The 19,868-nt window shown below is 41.2% G+C and overlaps 1 non-coding gene across 1 annotated transcript; it reads left to right on the top strand.

The window, feature by feature from the left end:
- Positions 1–9,318: 9,318 nt before the first annotated feature.
- Positions 9,319–9,421, top strand: LOC149820999 (small nucleolar RNA R71). Its single transcript, XR_016426929.1, has one exon. It is a non-coding gene; the product is annotated as a small nucleolar RNA R71 (small nucleolar RNA).
- The last annotated feature ends 10,447 nt before the right edge of the window (positions 9,422–19,868 follow it).

The following is a 19,868-nucleotide window of genomic DNA, read 5'->3' on the forward strand; positions in this document are numbered from 1 at the left end:
CGCACTGGCAAAATTCTAAAAACTCAATCCCTTGTCAAAAACCCGAGTTTTCACTCGGGCTTCTTCCTTTATTCTTTCATTCGAAGTTCTGAGTTCCGACCAGGACTACCTTTTAAATCCAATCCTCGCATTGGAAATCCTTCATTTCTTTAGAAATCCGAGTTCCAGCTCGGGTTTTTCTTCTATTATTCTTCGTCGAAGTTCTGAGTTCCGACCAGGACTTCCTTTTGAATCCAATCCTCGCATTGGAAATCCTTCATTCCTTTGAAAATCCGAGTGCCAGCTCGGGTTTTCTTCTATTATTTTCAGTCGAAGTTCTGAGTTCCGACCAGGACTTCCTTTTGAATCCAATCCTCGCATTGGAAATCCTTCATTCTTTTGGAAATCCGAGTTCCAGCTCGGGTTTTTCCTCTATTATTTTCGGTCGAAGTTCTGAGTTCCGACTCGGACTTCCTTTTGAATCCAATCCTCGCATTGGAAATCCTTCATCCCTTTGGAAATTCGAGTTCCAGCTCGGGTTTTCCTTCTACTATTTTCAGTCGAAGTTCTGAGTTCCGACCAGGACTTCCTTCTGAATCCAATCCTCGCATTGGAAATCCTTCATTTCTTTGGAAATCCGAGTTCCAGCTCGGGTTTTTCTTTTATTATTTTCAGTCGAAGTTCTGAGTTCCGACCAGGACTTCCTTCTGAATCCAATCCTCGCATTGGAAATCCTTCATCCCTTTGGAAATCCGAGTTCCAGCTCGGGTTTTCCTTCTACTATTTTCAGTCGAAGTTCTGAGTTCCGACCAGGACTTCCTTTTGAATCCAATCCTCGCATTGGAAATCCTTCATTTCTTTGGAAATCCGAGTTCCAGCTCGGGTTTTTCTTCTATTATTTTCAGTCGAAGTTCTGAGTTCCGACCAGGACTTCCTTCTGAATCCAATCCTCGCATTGGAAATCTATCGTTTCTTTTTCGAGTCTCAACTCGGGTTTTCCTTCTATTATTTTTCGTCCGAAGTTTTGAGTTCCGACCAGGACTTCCTTTTGAATCCAATCCTCGCATTGGAAATCCATCATTTCTTTTTTTTTCCCCTTCAGGTTAAGCGATAAACCTGATGCCTCCTGCTAACGAGGTATTTCTTTCCTTCTTTCCCAATTCAGGATACGTGGATAAATCCTGAAAACAGACCACATGCAGTTAGGATGTGATGGTCCATTGAATCCAGAATTTCTCATATTTTACTCATCTTTACAACCCAGTCCTCACACTAGGGTATTTCCCAAAATCTTCAATCATATGTTGAGCTCATTTGGAAAATCTGGTTCTCGTGCCGGTAACCTTCTAAATTCAGTGCTCTGATCAAATTCTTTTCTTTTACAAAAATTCAAAATCTGACTTAAATTTGATGTATTTCCAAAAGATCCAGCATCTCACTGATCATGTATTTCCAAAAGATCCAACTTTCGTTGGTCATGTATTTCCAAAAGATCTAGCTTTTGCTGGTCATGTATTTCAAACGTTCCAGCTTTCTGCTGGTCATGTATTTCAAACGTTCCAGCTTCTGCTGGTCATGTATTTCAAAGGTTCCAGCTTTTGCTGGTTGGTTGATATTTTGGAATGCTCTTTTTAAAACAGTTATTTTCAATAAAACTTTGGAAAATCGTCAACCAAAAATATAAAAACCGACTTTCCACAAAGTGGTAAGTACGGGTCGATCCTCAGGGAACAGGAATTAATCACTATAATTCTAGAAAATTTAATTTATTAATATTAAATGACAATCTACAATTATAAAGTGAATACAACTACAATTAAGCACTAAAAGAACAATAAACAAGCATTTAGTCTTCTGCTCCACGCCAAGGGTAATTCTGTCTTTTCGCCACTTAGAGAATCTTTTCACTTGTATACTAACCCTGGAAACTAAATATGCTTTTCAACCTTTTGGAAGATCCGACGACCGGGGGGATGAAGAAGAGCGGACCGTGGCTGGAGGTAGACGTCTTCTACAGTTCAAGGATGCTGTACTTCACCAAAAACGGCACCTATTGCAGCTGCTACACGTTGGAGATCCACCGGTGATGGAATGTGAGCCGATTCGCGATCGGAGGGTGTAGAAAGCCGGATGGAGGTAGGGCCGGCTCACCTTGGTGGTGTGTTGCGCACTCCCGCCCAAGGTTAATGGTCTCCACCTCTGCTACACCTGCAAAAGTACAGAAAAATGGTGAAAAGTCAGCAAGGAATAAGAAAGAAATGAAAAGAAACCAAAGAAAGCTTGAAAATATGCTTGAAAATCAAGCATAGGTCGATCTTCAATGGCCAACACTTGGGGAAGATGGAGAGGAAGGAGCTGCTGCTGTAGAGTCACTGTAGGGGGCGTCCAAACACAGCCAAAGACGCCTAGGGTTCTTGAAAAAAAACTATTTATAGTTTTGACATTTTTCAGAAAGAGTGTTAAAAAATAAAATATTGCTAGGCGCCACTTTCTGGGGGGTTTTTAGAAAAACTTTTTGAAATGAGTATGGATAGGTGTGTGGGTTGGGTTTTGGGCTTTCTAAGAGTTGATCCAAGGTCCAATTGACCTAATTGGGTCGGATATGGATCCAATCCACCTCGAAATCCGTGCCCAAACACTGAAATAGCCATAACTCTCTCATTTTAACTCCGATTTTTCTGAAATTCGAACCATAGCCCCTTACTATCAAAACACATCTAAACATGGGTTTAAAACCTTAAACTTGATACAAAACGCATGAAAAACTTATTTACATGATGTGCATTTCATGCATCATCAAATACCCCCATGCTTGAATGTTTGTTAGTCCCTTAACAAACCCTAATCATGATATGCACTGAAGACAAGAAATGCTAAGCATGAATGCATAATACTACCTCACTTTCGTAGGAATCACGGTTGCATTTAGCGTATGCAACAAGCCCTTTAAACCCCTAGCTTACACTAGTGGACGAGTAAGGTCTCGTGAGGGTTTGCAGCGATGCTACCCACAAACATCAATAAAATGCAAGGATGATCTTTCAAAAATATTAGGCTCTTAAGAATGCAGTTGTAACAAATATTTCATGTAATTGACATTCTCAAAACAAGTTTAAAAATCTCATGCCTCCCCAGTAAAAATTCTTTTCCTTCACTTTTCTAATATTGTAGCTAGTTCATGATTTTTCTCCGAAAATCAAGTATTCTCATGTTTTACTCATTTATTCTCACTTGTATATTTTCTGCACAGTAATGCACATATACTTAAGCAATGAAAATTTTCTCATTCAGCACATTCTTTTTCTTTCATTTTCAACTTTTGATCTCTTGCGCATTCTTCTCATATGAGCACTATTTCGAATAGTCAGTTTTCGTGACCCGTGTAGCGAGCTTTGGGTCAGTGACTCCCAAGTCGGCCGACCTTAGGGCACTAGATACAGAGTATCCCTCGGACTTAATTGCTCGAGTCACTAGACCTTCTATTCTAATAGTTTACGTATAGTCTTCCTCTTGTCATGTGCAATGTCTCTATCTCTTAGGCTTTCTATGCAGTCCATGTAACAAGCTTTCGAACCGGTGGCTCCCAAGTCAGTTGGCTTTGGGGCACCAGGTGTAAAACACCCTTCAGATTCTACTTACTCGAACTGCAAAGGCCACAAATATAGACTTAGACAAGAAGATGATCTCCTTCGTTATCCTTTTCGTTAAGACACTCAAACACTTCATCTCGTGTCTGAGTTCCACTACTAGGATTCACGAATACATCAACAACTAAACGTAGCTCTATTCTTTTAAACTCATTTTTCAAACACATCTTTCCATTGCTTATTTCTTCCTCAAAACATACTGTGCATACTTATACAAAAGTGATTCAACATTTTCTAACAATCAAATACTATCTTTTCTTTGAATTATCTCATAAACAACTACTATATTTGATTTAGTTCAGAAAAAAAAATTTATGGGGCTTAAAAATTTTTAAACTGTTAGATTATGCCAAAAACAATCATATATGCTACACTTTGTTCTTAAATGCCTACTTTGATTACCAGTCATACAAAAAAAAATTTTTTTGTGTATTTTTGTGTGCATGCATCTAAACCACCCCCCCATGCTTGAATGACACTGTCTCTAGTGGCATATAAAATGAATAAAAATGTAATGCAAATGCACACTAAAAGACACTAACAAAAATATGGGAGAAAGGATAGATACAACCTGATTTGCTCTGAGCTTTTGAAGTTGATTTTCCTCTGATTCTTGAATTCTTTGAAAACTCTTCTCTGTACCTGGTAATTGATACACTAATTGTTAAGTTCATCCTGCATACATCAAAACACAAATTAGCACATGTGAAATGAAATACTAAATAAAAAAAACTCTGAAATGAAAAATAAATAATGTACATATCATACATCCCTCTGGTCGAATCTTCATGACTTCGTGAGATGCACTATCTCACACTCACCATCCTGTAAGGCATCTGAAATGAATGGCTTCAGTCTTTGCCCATTTACTTTGAATGTACCTTGGGTCATAGGATCGAATAATGTCACTGCTCCATGGGGAAATACTTCTTTTACAATGTATGGACCTGTCCATCTCGATCTTAACTTCCCTGGGAATAAATGTAAACGAGAATTGTATAGCCACACTTTCTGATCTGGCTCAAACACTTTTCTGACAATATGCTTATCATGAAATGCTTTTGTGCGAGCCTTGTATAATTTGGCATTCTCATATGCATCATTCCTGAGTTCCTCTAATTCTGAGAGCTGCAGTGCTCTCTCTTTGCCAGCCTGGGTGAGGTCAAAATTCAATCTCTTTATAGCCCAGTACGCTCTATGCTCTAGCTCGACAGGAAGATGGCATGCTTTCCCGAATACAAGGCGATACGGAGACATGCCAATGGGAGTCTTGAATGCAGTTCTATATGCCCAAAGTGCATCATCTAAGCGCTGGGACCAATCCTTGCGATCCGGACGAACTGTCTTTTCTAAAATTCGCTTAATCTCCCTATTGGACACTTCAACCTGTCCACTAGTCTGCGGATGATATGGAGTGGTGAATCTATGATTGACAGAATATCTTCTCAGCAGAGAAGCTATTTGAACATTCCTAAAATGCTTGCCACCATCGCTAATCATCGCACGTGGCACTCCAAAACGACTGAAAATGTTGTGCTTAATGAACTTAAGCACTACTCTGTGATCATTGGTCTTGGTGGCCACAGCCTCGACCCACTTGGACACATAATCAACCGCCACCAGAATATATAAATTTCTGAATGAGGGCGGAAATGGTCCCATGAAATCAATGCCCCAAACATCAAAAATTTCGACTATCAAAATCGGTAGCAAGGGCATCATGTCCCTCTTGGACATGTTTCCAATCTGCTGACATCGCAGGCATCGCCTACAGAACTCATGAGCGTCCCTGTGGAGTGTGGGCCAATAAAATCCTGACTGCAAAACCTTTGCAGCCGTCTTCCTACTACTAAAATGCCCTCCACAGGCTAACGAATGGGAAAAATTCAAAATGGATTGGTATTCCTCCTCCGGAACGCATCTCCTAATGATCTGATCTGCACAGTATTTGAACAACTCCGGTTCATCCCAATAATAGTGCCTCACCTGGGATAGGAACCTCTCACGCTCATTCTTGTTCCAATGCTCAGGTATCTGCCTCGAAACCAGATAGTTCACAATATCTGCAAACCAGGGTAACTGCGATGTACTGACTGACATGATCTGCTCGTCGGGGAAAGAATCACTGATCGGTCTCTGATCCTGCGTGGTCTCCACGATCAGTCTGGAAAGATGGTCTGCTACTACATTCTCGCTTCCTTTCTTATCTCGAATCTCGAGATCAAACTCCTGTAGTAGTAGGACCCAACGAATCAATCTCGGTTTGGTGTCTTTCTTATTCAACAAATATTTCAATGCAGAATGATCAGAATAGACAACCACCTTCGAACCGAGTAAATAGGACCTAAATTTATCCAATGCGAAAACTACCGCAAGTAGTTCCTTCTCTGTCGTAGTATAATTCATCTGTGCATCAGACAGAGTTCTACTCGCATAGTAGATCACATAGGGCTTCCTATCAATGCGTTGTCCTAGAATGGCCCCCATAGCATAATCAGAAGCATCGCACATAATCTCAAATGGGAGAGTCCAATCTGGAGGTCTCAAAATAGGTGCAGTAATCAAGGCCTCTTTGAGAATCTCAAAGGCCTTCATACAATCCTCACCGAAAACAAAGGGCTGGTCTTTCTCCAATAACGTGCAAAGCGGTCGAGAGATTTTGCTGAAATCTTTTATGAACCGCCTGTAAAATCCCGCATGCCCTAAAAATGATCGAATCTGCCTCACAGAGGTGGGTGGAGTCAAGCGAGAAATGGATTCCACCTTTGCTCTGTCAACCTCAATACCATGCTTGGACACAATGTGTCCTAACACAATCCCCTCCTGGACCATAAAATGGCTCTTTTCCCAACTCAGGACGAGATTGGTCTCCACACACCTACTCAGTACTCGAGCAAGTTTATGGAGGCAATCTTCAAAAGAAGAGCCATACACTGAAAAGTCATCCATAAAAACTTCCATCACATCATCAATCATGTCCGAGAAGATAGCAAGCATGCACCTCTGAAAAGTAGCCGGGGCATTACAGAGCCCAAAAGGCATACGTCTAAATGCGAAGGTGCCATAAGGACATGTAAACGTGGTCTTCTCTTGGTCGTCAGGATGGACAGCTACCTGATTGTATCTTGAATATCCGTCTAGAAAGCAGTAGTAGCTCTGTCCTGCGAGTCGCTCTAAGATCTGATCAATAAATGGCAATGGGAAATGATCTTTCCTAGTTGCCACATTCAACTTCCTATAATCGATGCAGACTCGCCATCCTGTAGTGGTCCTCATCGGAATTCTCTCACCCTTCTCATTCTCAACCACAGTGAGTCCTGACTTCTTCGGCACAACTTGAATCGGACTGACCCACTGACTATCAGAAATAGGATAAATGATTCCGGCATCCAACCACTTCACCACTTCTTTTTTCACCACTTCCTTCATGTTGGGATTTAGCCTTCTCTGCATATCTCTAAATGGCTTGATTTCCTCATTACAATGGATCCTATGCATGCAGAATGAAGGATCAATCCCCTTTAGATCAGCAACTCCCCATCCAATCGCTGCCTTGTGCTCCCGAAGAATAGTCAGCAATCTCTGTTCCTGCTCTTCAGTGAGCAAGGACGAGATGATCACAGGCAGAGTCTCATCATCTCCGAGATATGCATACTTGAGTGAATCCGGTAAGGGTTTCAACTCAAGTTTCGGAGGCGACTCGATCGACGATTTGGCGGGGGTCTCCGCAAGTGGTGGAAGGGGTTCCCTGACTGCTCCCCAAGGTGGTCTCTCCGACGACACTCTAGACACATCTACACTATCTAAACCGCTATTCTTCTCTATATGGTACAAATCTAAAGAATCCTCAGTAATGTACAACTCGGGCTGCTCCTCCACTAACTCCTGTGCAATGTCTACATGAAAGCAGTCCATGTCTCCTGCTGGTCCCATCGCGGCATTGAAAATATTCAGTTTTACCTTCCTATTGCCAAATGAGAGATCCATGGCTCCAGTTCTACAATTGATGCACGCATTGGCAGTCGCCAAGAATGGTCTGCCTAAAATAATCGGAGTCTGGTGCTGGCTGTCTACTCCTTCCATATCAAGGATAATGAAATCGACTGGAAAATAAAAGTCATCCACTTTAACTAGCACGTCCTCCAAGACACCTCTCGGTACCTTGACGGAACGATCTGCCAGTTGAAGTGTAATCGGAGTCGATCTCATCTCCCCTAACCCGAAAGAATCAAAGAAATATCCGGGCAGAATGTTCACGCTTGCTCCAAGATCGAGCAATGCGCGTTCTATCCGGATGTTCCCTATAGTACAAGCAATGATAGGTGCTCCAGGGTCCTTGAGCTTGGGTGGTGTCTGATGCTGAAGTACTGAACTCACCTGCTCAGTCAGATGGACCCTGTTAGGAACTCGCTCTCTGGATTTCCTCTTTTGCGTACATAGCTCCTTCAGAAATTTGGCATAAGCCGGCACCTGCTGAATAGCATCGAGCAAAGGTAGGTTGATCTGTACATGCTTGAAGATATCAAGCATGTCCTGGATCTTCGCACCTTGCTTCCCTCTATAACCAGGAGACTCTAATGCTTTGGGATAGGGTGGTGGGGGGATATACTCTGCTGGCTCCTCCTCTTTGCGAGAAGGCTCACTCCTATCCTTCTTCTTCTTTGAGGATAAAGATGATGAAGGTGATGATGGGGATGGGGATGATGATTGAGCCGACGTAGGTGAAACCATGGTCTCTGGCTCCTCTATCTTCTCTCTACTCTCAACGTGATACTCACGTCCACTCCTCAAGGCCATAACTGATTTAGCCTGCTGCTGTGTCTCAGTATGAAATAGGCCTCCAGTCATCTGGTCCTTACCCTTCGGGTTCATGACAGCCTGACTCGGCAATGTACCCTCGGGTCTCCTACTAATAGCCTCAGCTAACTGTCCCATTTGCGACTCTAACTTCGCAATGGACTGCGTATGTGAGCTCAAAATCTGGCTACACTTCTCGAAGGCGTTCTGATTAGAGGTTTTCACCTCTTGGAATGCCTGGAGAAGTCTCTCCTCAAAAGATGTCTGCGGGGCAGACTCCTGCTGAATCGGGGAAGGAACTGAAGAAGAAGAAGACTGAGCATAGTTCGGTCTTTGAAATGGCTGAGTAAAAGATGGCTGCCGAACTGGCTGAGAGGAAGAAGGCATCTGTATAGAAGACTGTGGATTCTTCCATGAAAAATTGGGATGGTTACGCCAACCCAGATTATATGTCGATGAAAATGGGTTATTTGGCGGTCTGACGTAACCCTGAGCTGCCTGAACTTGTTCTTGAACAAATTCAGGGTACTGAGCTACTGAAGGGCACTCAGTGATCTCGTGTGCCGGACTGGCACAAAGAGTACACACCTGCTGTGTAGTGGATGGTCCTGAGAGAAGCTGGTCCAGCTTCTGAGCAATCATGTCTACTTTACACTGTAGTGCAGTAGATGGACCAATCTCAAGAACGCCAGCTTTCTTCTGAATGCTGGGTGTGACTCTATCAGAATGAGAGCTCGAAGCATGGTGGAGTGAATTCTCGGCCAATGTATCAAATAGCCTCCATGCTTCGTCCTCGCTCTTCAGCATGAATGTCCCACCGCATGAAGAGTCGATCATCTGACGATTCTTGTCAGACAATCCATCATAGAAACTCTGCACCAGTTGCCATTTCGGCACCTGATGATGGGGGCATTTCCTGAGGAGATCCTTCATTCTCTCCCAGGTCTCATGAAAGCGCTCACCATCTAGCTCTGAAAAGCTAGTGATGGCTCTACGATATTGGTTCGTGCGACCAATGGGAAAGTATTTCCGAAGAAACTCCTGTTGCAACTGATCCCAGGACTCTATTTCTACAGAATCTAAGGACTTTAGCCAATACTTGGCTTTGTCCTTCAATGAAAAAGGGAATAGAGTCAACCTCAACGCATCATCATCGAAATTCTGTATCTTAACAGTAGAACAGATTTTGAGGAATTCATCTAAGTGTCGGTAGGGATCCTCATGACTAAGGCCATAAAAGGATGGAAGCATTTGAATAATGCTGGCCTTAATCTCATAATGTGGCGCTCCTACATCGGGTCTCCGAATGCAGGATGCCTGAACATAGTCTGTGGGAATGAAGTATTCCCGCAGAGGGCGTGAAAGAACTGGGGGTGGAGGTGGAGGATCCATGTCAGCCATTGTTGCCGAACTTCGATGAGAATGTAAAATTCTCTCTGGGTTGTCAACAAATGGGTGTAATGGGGTTCCTAGACCTCGTCGACCCTGCATACACTGGTACTAAGACCAGATGTAAGCAAACGACCTAACTAAAAAAAATTAAACTAGCACAGATACTAAAATGTAAATAAGCAAATAACAGTAACTAAAAACAAACAAATATGCTATATAGCTATGTCAGAATTCTATACTAAATAATTAAATAACAAAGTAAACTATTCTAAAATGCTAAAACAAATAAATACAGGAAATCACAAACTATGTTTTTCTAAAACCCACCTGTCTAATCGCTCCTTGCAGAATGATAATTAAGTGAATCCTAAAAAGAACAATATGTGAATCCTATATTTACTAACTATGTTAATCCTATATTCACTTACTAATCCTACTAACTAAAAAGAAAACAACTAATTAACTAACTAAAACAAAATAATAATAAATTAAACTCTAAGAAATAAAGTAATTAATTCGCCGTTCCCCGGCAACGGCGCCAAAATTTGGTTGATATTTTGGAATGCTCTTTTTAAAACAGTTATTTTCAATAAAACTTTGGAAAATCGTCAACCAAAAATATAAAAACCGACTTTCCACAAAGTGGTAAGTACGGGTCGATCCTCAGGGAACAGGAATTAATCACTATAATTCTAGAAAATTTAATTTATTAATATTAAATAACAATCTACAATTATAAAGTGAATACAACTACAATTAAGCACTAAAAGAACAATAAACAAGCATTTAGTCTTCTGCTCCACGCCAAGGGTAATTCTGTCTTTTCGCCACTTAGAGAATCTTTTCACTTGTATACTAACCCTGGAAACTAAATATGCTTTTCAACCTTTTGGAAGATCCGACGACCGGGGGGATGAAGAAGAGCGGACCGTGGCTGGAGGTAGACGTCTTCTACAGTTCAAGGATGCTGTACTTCACCAAAAACGGCACCTATTGCAGCTGCTACACGTTGGAGATCCACCGGTGATGGAATGTGAGCCGATTCGCGATCGGAGGGTGTAGAAAGCCGGATGGAGGTAGGGCCGGCTCACCTTGGTGGTGTGTTGCGCACTCCCGCCCAAGGTTAATGGTCTCCACCTCTGCTACACCTGCAAAAGTACAGAAAAATGGTGAAAAGTCAGCAAGGAATAAGAAAGAAATGAAAAGAAACCAAAGAAAGCTTGAAAATATGCTTGAAAATCAAGCATAGGTCGATCTTCAATGGCCAACACTTGGGGAAGATGGAGAGGAAGGAGCTGCTGCTGTAGAGTCACTGTAGGGGGCGTCCAAACACAGCCAAAGACGCCTAGGGTTCTTGAAAAAAAACTATTTATAGTTTTGACATTTTTCAGAAAGAGTGTTAAAAAATAAAATATTGCTAGGCGCCACTTTCTGGGGGGTTTTTAGAAAAACTTTTTGAAATGAGTATGGATAGGTGTGTGGGTTGGGTTTTGGGCTTTCTAAGAGTTGATCCAAGGTCCAATTGACCTAATTGGGTCGGATATGGATCCGATCCACCTCGAAATCCGTGCCCAAACACTGAAATAGCCATAACTCTCTCATTTTAACTCCGATTTTTCTGAAATTCGAACCATAGCCCCTTACTATCAAAACACATCTAAACATGGGTTTAAAACCTTAAACTTGATACAAAATGCATGAAAAACTTGTTTACATGATGTGCATTTCATGCATCATCACTGGTCATGTATTTCAAACGTTCCAGCTTCTGATGGTCATGTATTTCAAAGGTTCCAGCTTTTGCTGGTCATGTATTTCCAAAATCAAGAAATTGCGACTCAAGGTCTCATCAAAATCTATATTGAGTGATTATTTCACAAAGAATTCATGAAAACTTTGCCAATTTGCTAAAAGCATTTGTTGATTCTAAATATTCTTACTACACAAAAGAATTTTCTCAGATTACCTCCTGTATTTCCTTTCAAAAGGTGAAACTTCTTGCGAAAAAGAGGTAAAATTCAAATCTTTTCCTGTTGATCAACCAAAAGGATGTAAGAAATATCTTCGATATGATCAATAAAAGAAATCTTCAATGATGTTGAAAAGCCAGAAGCGAATTGATATTGATCTTGGCTATGGCGCGTGTTTTAAAATGACTTTCTGGCAATCAGACAATGGAAATATCTGGAGCTATAAAAGAATTCACTCAACCCATATCTTCTCATTGTCGTTTAAAAGGTTGCAATCAAATATCCGCAAAAGGGATCCCTCAATTGTCGTCAAGATGAAGGCGAATTAAGCGAGTGGATCTCCGGGGCCAAAGAAGATTTGAAACATCTCCAAGATGACGAAGTTTGTGACAGATCCTTCCAGGGAAAGTTCGGATCACTGTCGAGATGAAGGCAGATGCGATGAACCTACCGACAAACCCTAAAAGATATTTGATTTCAGCTACATCTAATAGACCTCTTTGAGCCAGTATCATATAGAATCCCTGAGATAAAAGAAGGATCGGAACATCTCCAAGATGAAGGAGTTTGTGACGTACCCTTCCCTGAAAAAGAGAGAAAAAAAAGTCAGGACATCCAAATGAAGGATGACGTGAGAAACTGAGGAAGCCCAATGACTCAAAAAGAGTGCAAAAGATCATCATGGGAGGACACCCAGATATCAAACTGCCAAAATTGCCAAAAGTCATCTTTTCTCATGCAAATTTCTTTTATTAATATCTTTTCATTACTTGCTTTTATGAAATTAAGAATATTTCTTTTATTCTCATATCAGGGAAATGGATAGCTTCCTTGAAGAAAATCATCAGCGCTAAATTTTGAATTTGACTCTTAGAACCGAGGAGCTAACCTCATTAGAGGAAATACTCTAGGTAAAAGAGAGAATATCTTTGCACATACATGCACATTTAGAAGCATCTGAATCTGCTATGATTTTATCTTATTGGCAAAATTTTCTAGCTATTCCAAGAATTAAATAAATATTCAATATTCATTTTGATGCAACCTAGCGTTGTTTGTATTTCCCAAAAAGAGTTGCCTCTGAAGGAAGTATCTCTTCCTGTCCCATCACGGTTTTCTTATTGAAGAATTCCGTATGGACACCCCACTCAGGATAAGGGGCAAACCTGAACCATTTGCGAAAGATCATTTAATTTCAAAAGCTATTTCAGTCTCAGCAAAGAGACGCCCAATTTCTTCCCCTTTTTCAAAGCTTTAGGGACTCTATATTTCCTCCTTTCGCAAAAACCCCTCTCGGATTTGTTTGTCCAAATTCCGAAGGTCCCATTATGGTTTTCTCCGTTTTTGAGAAACTTGTATGGTAGATTTCCCCCACTCAGGATAAGGGTCAAACCTGAACCCCCTACGAGAGGTCATAGATTTCAAAAGCTATTTCAGTCTCAACAATGAGACGACCAATTTCTTCCCCTTTCCAAAGCTTTAGGGAACCCTATATTTCCTCCTTTCGCAAAAACCCCTCTCGGATTTGTTCGTCCAGATTCCGAAGGTCCCATCGTGCTTTCTCCATTTTTGAGAAACTTGTATGGTAGATTTCCCCCACTCAGGATAAGGGTTAAACCTGAACCATTTGCGAAAGATCATTTAATTTCAAAAGCTATTTCAGTCTCAGCAATGAGACGCACCATTTCTTCCCCTTTTTCAAAGCTTTAGGGACTCTATATTTCCTCCTTTCGCAAAAACCCCTCTGGGATTTGTTCATCCAAATTCTGAATGGTCCCATCGTGCTTTCTTCATTTTTGAGAAAACCCGTATGGTAGATTTCTTATCCAGATTAAGAGTTAACCCGGAACCTCTCTTCACGAGATATCTTCCTTACAGGTTTGGCTTAAACCTGAGTCTCGTTCCGACGAGATTCCTCGTTTGGACGAGATGATTTCTTCCAGACCCATCACGGTTCTTCCCATTGAGGAAGCCATGCTTTGTATATCCATCCAAGAAAGGATCATACTCGAGCTTCATTTCACAAGGCTTTTTCCAAAATGTCCCATCAAGGTAGTCATGTATTCCTTTCCTCATTTCCAAATTCATTTTTATATCTTCGTCCCATCCATACTAAGGGCTAAACCTGAATCATTCCAAGAAGAGTATCTGGTCTCACCCATGAGACCTGATCAAAATTCTCATTTCCCACCATTTCAGAATTTCCATCTAAAAATCCCATCACGATTTCCTCATTTTCTACCCAATCATATCATCTTCGAGGATTTCGTCTCCCCAAAACCATTCAGGATAAGGTTTCAAAGCCTGAGAAGCCATATTTTCAAAAAAATTCTTCCACACCCAGTTCAGATCTGCTGACTGGGGCATTTATCAAAATTTGGAGTGTTATCTTTGTCACTAAACTCGGCTTTCAACCGGTTTAGTAGCAAAGAGGGGCATCTGTGAACACCCCAATTTTTTCAAAATTTTGTAAAAATGACCCTTTTACCCCTAACCCCGTTTTCTGAGAAAATCAAGTCATTTCTTCAGATTTTCTGAATTAAAAACTCATATTGACATATTCAAAATCAACTCCGGATCCGAATCCAATATTTTAAATCCATATTTCCTCAAAATCCGGATCCAAACCCATTTTCTGAAGAAATCAAACCCAAATTTCTCAGAAAACCTTTCTCTTTGTAAGTATTTCTAAAAAAATTATAAAATGACTTTTTAATCCCTTATTTTTTTTAGTTACATAAAATGAAGAAAAAGAACAAAAAGAAAAACAAAGAAGAGAAAAATACAAAAAAAAAAATTGAGTAAGCCTCTTTCGTTTCTTATGAAAAACCTCTTTTTAGCAAAATTTTCATGAAAGAGCACTTTTTTTGGAAAAACTCATAAAAAGATCTGAGCCCCCCCCCCCCCCCGTTACGGATTTCTTTTAGGATTTTGAAAATTTTCGCAGGGGATGGGCTGGCAGGCGCCTCCCTGCAGCCGCCTCCTCCCTCCCGATTCTATCCGCTCTCACCCCCGCACCCTTCTTCACTCTCAATCTACTCTTCACCTCTCCACTTGATCGAATTTTCTGCTGAAGGAACGACTTCAATCCATTTCCATCCAGCCTTCTTCTTCCTCTGGAGTTCTTCTGGTAGAAGGAAAGCCCCTTTTCCACCTTGCAGCATTAAATAATCTGGAGAGGTACATCTCCCCTAAAAGAAGACCTCCGCTCCCTTCATCAGAATTGTAAGCAAGCCAAAGTTAAGAGGTTAATCCAAGTAACCCCTGCAACTCCTACAGCAGGGCACAAGTTTGGTGTGTCTATGGGAGCAAAACACTGCTATTTCAAAGGACTAGCTCATTATTGTATTACTGACTAATGGCTGAAGCAAGCTGCATCATCAAATAGGGCCCCCGATGGGAAAACCTGAGCTGGAGTCTTAAGTCTCATATGACTTCAGTATCTATAAGCCCGAATCAGCCCGATCACTATCATTCCCACAATCTTGGATGCCCACAAAGCGTTTGGAGGAACAGATTTCATCGTATGAGATCGTGAGGTGCTGAACCAAGAGTCTAAGGCCTGATTCCAATCATTAGCAGAGGTAAGTACCCATCACTTTCAGCATCTCATTCGGATATACACTGTCTCATATATCTGCTATAATTTTCTGCACCTATATGCATACTATGCTGCACCCTGTTGCCACTGTGTAGGTACTATCTCCTTTCTTGCACTTTCACCACTTACTGTCACCACCTCCAGTATACATACTCACCTCTAACACTTCTTGCACTTCATCTGACGCAACATCTATTATATATTTTGCTAAGCAAGGCTCCAGCCACTTGCTGTCTTCAACCCTTACAACTGCAGGTCTACCCTGCTGTAAGTCATATCCCATATATTGCTACAGCCGTATATCCCAATATTTTCATCCTCCTGTTGATGATGAATGTATTTCCATGGCATATTCATGACACTCTTCAGCACACACATCATCTCACTGCATGCTTTCATTATGGACCATGTTTTGGCCCACCTTGTATATTAGTCACAATGTAAATTTTTCCTGCAGCATTTACTTGCATTTAAAAACCTGCTTTAGCTCACTGTTACCCCAGCACTGTCATGTGTATCTTATCTTTCACCAATGTGTAATACCTTAATGATTAATCTTGATATTTTGTAGCTTAGTATATTGACATGTTTATTTCCCTCAATATAATGTATCAAATATATATATCCTCAAGAGAGTGGATATTACTGTATTTTTCAGCAACAAGAAACCAAACCTGGAGCCAACAAAGGTAACGACATAAATTGCCAAGCTAACTCCCAGAATTCTGAAGCGCTTCGTCAAAGTAGCTTCAAAGAAAGGTGAAACCTGAGGGTCATTACAGAAGCCAATTACTGCTTTATCCAACATCTCTATCCTGGATCTGACCCATGCTTCTCCAGAGCACCAACAAGTGCTAGAAGATCTAGTAAGAAAGATCAAGGTCAAATCTAGCACAACATAGCAAGATATGGCACAGATCGTCAACCAGGCCATGACGAACACACCCATTACATTTTCGGATGAGGATTTGTCGAAACCCCATTCATTTCATAACAACGCCTTATACATAGTAGTGCAGACCAGGGGCATGACAGTCCCTCATGTGTTGGTTGATGGAGGCAGCAGCCTCAATATCTGTTCAGAGATGACAGCCAAGGCATTGGGTCTGAAAGAAGAGTATACCCCAGATCCGATCACAATCTATGCTTTTGACAACCATGGGCAGACATCCAAGGGAAAAGTCTTCCTAAAATTTTTTATCAATTATTCAGTGCATACCGTGCTCTTCTATGTGGTCAATGTGCCGCCCACATACAACCTTTTGCTCGGGCGCACTTGGATCCACAACGCCAATGTTGTTCCTTCAACCCTTCACCAGTGCATCAAATGGTCGAAGGGAGGCATGATTACGACGGTCCTAGGAGAGAATCCTGAGGAAAGACTTCTGCATCCAATGATTCCCCATCCTACTTTCACTGTTGACATCTCGAGCATTCGGGAAGTCGATGAAATCAATCTGAGTTAAAGCCTGGACATGCTAAAACTGAAGGAAGTACAACCAACAGAAAATGTCACCGCAGTGATCCAGTGGCAGGGACCTCGCTTCTTCAAGTTAGGTGGGCGCCTCGATTGCACTTTATTCAAAGATCACCCTCTTTTCCCTCAATTCTCAAAAACTAAGAAAGGGTTTGATCTTCTGATGAAACACGGTTATCAACCCTTCAGAGGCCTGGGTAGAAATGAAGACGGCATCCTGGAGCCAATCGTCCCCGCTTGGCATGTTGAGGGCACAGGTTTGGGTTTCACAGGTCAATCGTCCGGCAAAAAGACCACCTTCATCAAAAGAGCAGAATGAAGACAATGCCAGTGTTTTCTATTTTCTCTTTTTTAATGTCATCTTGTAAGGGCAAAGATCCACCCCAGTTTCTTTCTTTTCTTCAAACAATCGTATGTAAATATCAAAATCATTTCAATGAAAGTTTGATTTTCTATCATATCTTGGCATACATAAAGTCTTTGCTTATATCTTTATTTGTGTTGTCATTCTCTGTCTCTGTACAAAGGGCTATTTTTAAATATCTTACCTTTTTCTCAAAGACCTTCTTTGCGCTTTCAGGATTGCCAAGATCATGGCTCCTAAATTACTCAAAAGGCTCGTTATCAATCCCAGTCTTTCTCAAAATAAATCCAAACCGGCCAGAATCTGCAAGGCAAAGGCAGGGGCAGAAATCAGCAAATTGACAAAGCAGATTGAAGAATTAGCAGATTTCGACTCAGCAATTCAGGATTTGCCAGTATTCAGAAGCAGGATGAACCATCGCCATTGGTTCAGGATCCGACAGAGGATGTCAACATCGGTTCAGAAGATGATCCAAAAGTCCTCAAAATTGGTTCTAACTTGAGTCCAGATGAGAGGGAAAGGCTCATCCATTTTCTCAAGCAGCATCAGGAAGTCTTTGCTTGGACTTATGAGGATATGCCAGGCTTAGATCCCAAGTTGGTCGAGCATCGTCTTGTGCTGAAGCCAGATTGCAAACTAATCAAGCAGAAATTGAGAAAGATGGATCCCCGAGTAGAACCGCAAGTTAAAGAAGGATTTGAGGATTTGTTAAAGGCAGGATTCATCCGGACCATTGATTATCCAGATTGGTTGGCGAACATCGTAGAAGTTCCCAAAAAGAATGGCAAGGTCCGGATTTGTATTGATTTCAGAGATCTGAACAAGGCCACCCCAAAGGATGATTATCTACTCCCCAACATCGATCTTTTGATCGATAGCACAACGGGCCATGCCATGTTTTCCTTTATGGATGGATATTCAGGCTATAATCAGATCAAATTGGTTGCTCGTGACCAATCCAAAACTTCTTTTACCACGCCTTGGGGCACATTTTGTTACACAGTCATGCCGTTTGGACTCAAGAATGCTGGGGCAACCTATGAGAGAGCGATGACAGTTATTTTTCATGACCAGATGCACAAGAACATGGATGTCTATATAGATGACATCCTGGTCAAATCCAAAGAAGGAGAGGATCCTCTCGATGCTCTCGGCCAAGTCTTTGAAAGACTTATTCTCTACAAGTTGAGACTCAATCCGCAGAAGTGCGTCTTCAGAGTAGAGTCAGGCAAACTGCTAGGCTATATGATCAGCAAGAAAGGCATAGAGGTGGATCCTGCCAAGGCAAAGGCGATCATTGATATGCTGCCTCTCACCAATCTCAAAGAACTGCGAAGCCTTCAGGGTCGCATTCAGTCTATTTGATGCTTCATCTCAAATTTGGCCATGAGATGCGAGCCCTTCAATCACTTATTGAGAAAAGAAGTTGTAAACACCCCAAATTTTCCATATCCATTCTCAAACAACCCTCCTCGTGCAGTACCAACCCTGTTAGGTCAATGTAGGAGTCAAACCCCGAGTTAGTTTCAGAAAATCATCATTTTACCAACTTTTATTAGGAAAGTTACCATTTTACCCCTAGGACATCCCAGACCCTAATCAGTCGGAGTCAACCAAGCTCATTGGTCAGTTCAGAACATTTAGAATATCAATCATTTCAAGCTCATCTGAGCTCACAATGAATAGAACATTTCCATTTCTGACCATTCCTGCCAAAATGGGATCATTTCTTCAGAAATGAGCTCATTTCTCACTCAAATCCAAGCCAATTGTCTCCGAGTCAGTCATTCATAGTCAGTCATACTCCCCAAAGTCTAACTTGAGCTCACCAGAAGTTCAAGCATTCCAGTTTCAGTTCAAAACCATTTCCAAGTGTCCAGGAGCCCATTTTAGTCCATTTCAGCTCTTTCAGCTGAAATTGAGCTGAGTTCAGCCAATTGAGCTAGTGTTCGAGCTTCGATTTTAGTTCATGTCAGTATTATTGACCTTTGTTTCAGCTCAAACCCAGTTCAAGTTTGTAATTCACTTCACCCCAGTGACCATTCCGTACCATTTCTCTAAAAATGGTAGCTTTTCTTGAAAATTCAGTCGAAAAGGTCAATTGAGTCAGTGCCTGGTCAGTTCATTTGAGTTCTAAAACTCTAAAACCCAGCTCAATCTAGCTCATATCAGTTCAATCCAGCTCGAACCCCAATTTTCAGTGTCACTCTGACCCAGTAGAGTCCCGAAAACCATTTCTTGAGCTATTTTGCAAATTTTATCAATTTTAATGCTTTTTAAACTGGTACAACTGCCAATCGGGGTCTAACATCTAAAATTTTTCATTCAGGGTCTGCATTTCGCATGTCATTTCTCATCATTTCATCACATTTCATTTCATTTTCGAAGTCCAGAACTCCAGTTTTATAAATTTCAATCCAGATTGAGTTTTAAAAGTCTTCAGAAATCAATTTCAAACCTCGGGTTTTTCAAAATTGACATTTTTACTCCCAGGAGTATAAATTTGGAAATATTTTCTCAAGAAAAATAATCTGGATTTCTTTCAAAATCAATTTTTTAAATTCTATGCTGGATTTGCTTCGCAACGAGGTATTGAACCTCAAAAACCGAGCTCGTTTCAAAAACTGCCAAAAATAGCTCG

This window comes from Nuphar pumila, chromosome 12, assembly GCF_984573655.1.
Source record: "Nuphar pumila chromosome 12, dmNupPumi1.hap1.1, whole genome shotgun sequence".
Lineage (NCBI taxonomy): Eukaryota > Viridiplantae > Streptophyta > Magnoliopsida > Nymphaeales > Nymphaeaceae > Nuphar > Nuphar pumila.